At 39.6% G+C, this 5289-nt stretch overlaps 1 pseudogene; it reads left to right on the top strand.

Annotated features, from left to right (window-relative positions):
• The first annotated feature begins 3294 nt into the window (after positions 1-3294).
• Positions 3295-4653, top strand: LOC100769114 (annotated as a pseudogene).
• The last annotated feature ends 636 nt before the right edge of the window (positions 4654-5289 follow it).

Genomic DNA, 5289 nt, shown 5'->3' with positions numbered 1-5289 from the left:
TTACTGTTTGTAAAGAGCAATTGCCTACTTTAAAAAAAAATCAATTTCCACCTCTGTGCTACATTTGTAATGCACTTAAATATACTCACTTTGTGTTGACATCTGCCTTTTACACTCATGTTATATAACTTCCACAATTTTCTGAATTTCATGTGATTATGCAGAATTGTTATGCCATGATTACCTCTACTCTTCTATGATCCCAGAGTTAATATGGTGATTGTCACAAAGTAGCTGGAATTTAATATGAATTAGCAACTACTTGCTATTCTTTTTTTTTTTTTTTTTGGTTTTTTGAGACAGGGTTTCTCTTTGTAGCTTTGAAGCCTATCCTGGCACTTGCTCTGTAGACCATGCTAGCCTTGAACTCAGAAAGATCCTCCTGCCTCTGCCTCTTGAGTGCTGGGATTAAGGGCCTGCACCATCACTGCTGGACAACTTGCTATTCTTGAGTTTCTAGCTTGCTGTTGTTGAAATAGATTGTATATCAAACATATAGGTCTGTCCCATTGATTATACTTCATGGAAATCTATTCCTGATTATTATAATTTGAGGTTTTCAAGAAAATGTGGGTTTAGAATTGCCGTAAAAGGTCTCAGTGTTCTCTATGGATTATATGAAAGATTTCTTAAATACTTGTATATTGGGAATAACATCCAGTATTGATGTTACAGAGTCATTATGTTTGTAACGAAGAGGAATATGAAAATATACAGGGTTCCCATATTTCTCCAGAGAGATCAGCTATTACTTTTATCACATTCATCCCTGGTAAAGAAAAATAACTAAAATATTCAAATATTCCATTAGCATTGTTATCATCTTGAGGACTAATATCATGCTCAAGTATCTCACTTGTAATAAATATTTCACAACAAAAATGTTACGAACCCTAATGCCATTTTAAAACTTTCACAAAGAATCCAAGCTTTGTTAAACATGAGATATACAAAAGGCCCTTGATTGTCTTACCCAAACATACTTCTGTTTCATCCCTAACATCATTGAAATTGACTCTTCTCCATTACAATGATAGTCCATGATAGGTCCTCTGATGCCTCCATATATCTGCAGATGTACTTACATTGTTCTAGAATGTTTTTTGCCAGGTTCATCTTGTTGTTATGCCTTCATTGCTAGAATTGCTTCACTTCTACACACTTATCTATGGCAGTCATTGGGTTCCTTTCCTCCCATATTATTTCCTATTAATTGTCAACATTAGGATCTGCAACAGGATTTCTGACACTGCATGGTGACTCTTTTCCTGGACTACATGTCATAAAAATTGGAAAAAAAAAAAACTTTGTTGAATTGCTATGTCTTGTTGCCATGTGATCTCCAATGATCCTCATATTTGTGTATATGGTAGATATTTAATTACTCATTCATTATTGAAAAACAAAATTGTACTATTGTATCATAGAGATTCACATGACTTGACGTGCACATTGTTTAAAATTCAGAATAATTTTTAATCAAAATCAAGTATCGTATAAAGGGCTAACAGTTCAAGTTTTTATCCCTATATAAACAATTGGGGGTCCACTTACCATGGACAGATACTCTCTTAGCATAGATAAACAGGGGAGGGGCTAGGCCCTAAACCAAATGGCTTGACAGACTTTGATGATCTCTCTTGGAAGGCCTCACCCTCCCAGGGGAGTAGATGGGGGATGGGATGTGGGTGTCTTTGGGGGCATGGGAGGATGGGAGGGAGAGGGAACTGGAATTGATATGAGAAATACAATTGTTTCTAATTTAAAAAAACTTATTTTAAAAGCCATAAATGTTCTGAAGAATTATATGTAGTTACTGTGATTTCAAAATATCCCTGAGATAAGACTTTTCAATGTGTATTTATTATGTGTGTGTATGGCTATACGCACCCTGAACATCAGAAGAAGGCATTGGATGCCCTAAAACTTGAGATACAGGCAGTTATGTGTTGCCTATTATGGGTACTTAGAACTAACCTGTGATTCTATGTAAGAATAGCAAATGCTGTTGTTAACTGCTGAGTAATCTTTCTAGGCTCTGATCTAGGAATTTAATATTACACTTTTAGAAGATACACTTTCATCTGTGAATAAGAAACCAACACTGAGCAACCCTGTGAGATAAAAGAAGTAGAAAATTTAAACACTTTACAGTAGCATTATACTATGTAAAATCCCCCTATCAAAGAAATCATCACACTGGATGATTTTCATATTTTGATTCTACAGAAGTTTAAGGATTCCTAGAGAATATCTGTTATGTTAGGAACCAAATAAATGTCTTGGCTTTGAAGCTTGCATTTTTAGGACTTCAAATGTGAATTATAATATAATATCTAAAAAATCCTGAATCCCAACTGTAAAATATAACTAGAATATTTGGGTGGTGGGGAGAAATAATGTCAAATGGAGTCAAGATTTTCAAACATATCTCTTATGCCAGAATATAGCAGATACACATTCAGTATATACATAGCTGGCATATCATTTAAAATATTTTGGAGCAATTTCATTGTCATAAAAATAATGATTTCCAGAATTCAATATATGAATTTTAGTGATTTTGTGTTCATGTATTCATTCATAAAATAGTTTCCAAAAATGAAGATTAATTTCAGGTATGCCTCAGAAAAATCAGCAGCAAATATAGCTCAGAAATAAGAAAAAAATACCAGGGTATAAATTAGTCAAATATTTATATTAATCAGGAATATATATTTAAGCCAAGAATGTGTATTTAGTGCTCAGTAATTGAGTGTGCTTGCTTCTCTTCCACAGAAGCCAAGTTTGTCTCCCAGCACCCGTAGCAGGCATCTTACAACCGCCCATAATTTCAGTTCCTGGAGATGCACCCCCTCCTCTAGCCTCCATTATGCCTATATACATATGTCAATACATATCATTTATTCAAAAGATGGAATAGAAGACTATAAACAAAGTTCCATAAAGGGTAAACAACAAAAGAACAACTTAATCCACTCCCAATTTTCTGATCATTAACATATGTACACTTGTTTTTAATATAATTATAAATTTCTTCTGTTTATGAAGTGATAAAAACTAGAACAGACAGAGCATTAGAGAAAATCAATATGTTTTTTTACTCTTGAAAAACTTAAAAACAGTTTTTGTGCTTATGAAAGATATGATCAATGCCAATCACAGAATAATTAAATGAGATTAACTCAAGATTATTAAGCCTTCTTTCAGATAGAAAGACCATCTGTCTTCAAATAAAAGAGAAACTGCTAAACAAAATAATTGCTTTGTATCAAATTTAGAAAACCTGTGATGATGATCCAGTGCAGAATCCTTGGTGCTGTGCAACTTAACAGTAATCTGGAATCTAAGTTTAAAAATTTCCCACAGCGAGGGCCTGGTGGGCACCTCAGGAAAGCCGGCCAGATGGCCATCACTGGGTGTCACCAGTCCAGGGAGAGCCTGATTGCAGTCGCAGAGAGTTGGGAGGTTCTGGTACATGGCTTCTTCCTATTCCCAGACTAGAAGAATAAACCCTTGGACTGGAGAAGTGTGCCAGGAAAGCCAAATGCAGCCTTGAGCCTTCTGCTTGTCTGCCCTTCCCTGTGGAGGCCAGGGTGCTGAAGAAGCAGTCTGAAGGGCTTGTGCTTTGGGTGCTATCGTCTAGTGGAGTTGGAGTGGCAATGGAGACTGTTGCCGGAAATCAGGGAGCACCATGATTTGTGAAGTCAGAGGTGGAAAGTGCCCACTGTGGCACAACACTGTCTGGTGCTGCTTAGATAAGTTGTTGCACTATCAGCCCTCAGCTGAACATTTCTCCGTCATTGTCAGCCAGGACTGTAGGCACAGTGAGACAGCATAGGTCACTGCTTCCTATGGCAGTGCAGTCAGTCACTCACATCCGGCAGCGGGACCTGAGTAACATTGTTGTGCACCCGGACCACAGCAAGTTCCAGGGTTACTACAAGATTGGCAGGCACTACCGCTAGGCACTGGGCAACAAGTTCAAGTTCCCAGCAGCTATGGTAGTGGAGGATGATCTAAAAGCAGCACCAGACTTCTTTGAGTACTTCCAGGCCACCTACCCACTGCTAAGAACAGAATCTTCCCTTTGATGTGTGTCTGCTTGGAATGACAATGGCAAGGAGCAGATGGTGGACTCAAACAAACCTGAGCAGCTCTGTCGAACGGACATTTTTCCTGGCCTTGGCTAGCTGCTGTTGGCTGAGCGGTGGGCAGAGCTGAAGCCCAAGAGGCCCAAGGCCTTCTGGGATGACTGTATGAGCAGACCTGAAGAGAAGAGGGGGTGGGCCTCTATTTGTTCTGAAATTTCAAGAACAATGACTGTTAGACTCAAGTGAGTGAGCCAGTGACAGTTCTTTGACCAGAATCTTAAGTCCATCAAGCTCAACCAGCAGTTGGTATCCTTTACCCAGTTGGACTTGTCATACCTTTAGGGGGAAGCCTATGACCAGGATTTCCTTGCCCGTTCCTTTGGTGCCCCTCAGCTACAGGTGAAGAAAGTGAGTATCCATGAGGCTTCAATACACTAGCAGAGATGGCTTCAAGGTCTTTGTTAAGGCCTTGGCTGTCATGGATGACCTCAAGTCTGGTGTCCCTGGGGCTGGCTACCAGGGCATTATCACTTTTGGGTCCATATACCTCCTATTGTGACCTCACCCCCAGTGGCATTATAGTGCATAAATAATGATGAGGGTTATACTCCTATTGTTCAGGGAGTCATCAGGGGAACTATTGTGTGGTATAGTTGAGGGTATTGAACAAGAAACCACTGTGTGGTATGGGGAGGCTTGAGCTTGCTGGGGCCAGGGTGTCCTGAGATCTCTAGAAGGGCATCTGTAGAGAACTATTGCGTCTTTCTCCATCTTCCCTCAATGTGGGGCTGGGATATGGAAAAATGATTGGATTTGTGGCCAAATGAGACTATCCAAAGGGGTTTCACTGTAAGGGTCAGATTGGAGTTGTTGGAGTAGCAGGGGTCACTGCCTGCTGGCTTCTCTTACCTCTGACTCTCTCAGTGCACTTTTCCTGCAGTGGAGCAGTTTGTGGTTGTGAAATGGGGAATGCTAGAGCCAGTAGTTAGGAATGGTGTTGGGAGGAAAGATTGTACTTGGGTACCCCTCATTTTTGAAAGTCAGTTCCCTCTATTCTTTAGGAGGATTCAGTGCCAACCTGGTGAAAGACAAGGGACTGACTTCCATGTGCCTTTTTCCCATGGGTTTGATGAGGAGGATCTTAATTAAGAGTTGGCTCCTAGTGGCCATCTCAGAGCAAAGTACACCAGTAGCT

This window comes from Cricetulus griseus, chromosome 6 (genome assembly GCF_003668045.3).
Source record: "Cricetulus griseus strain 17A/GY chromosome 6, alternate assembly CriGri-PICRH-1.0, whole genome shotgun sequence".
Classification (NCBI taxonomy): Eukaryota; Metazoa; Chordata; class Mammalia; order Rodentia; family Cricetidae; genus Cricetulus; species Cricetulus griseus.
Note: the sequence above shows the minus strand (reverse complement) of the source record. Positions and strands in the feature narration are given on the sequence as shown.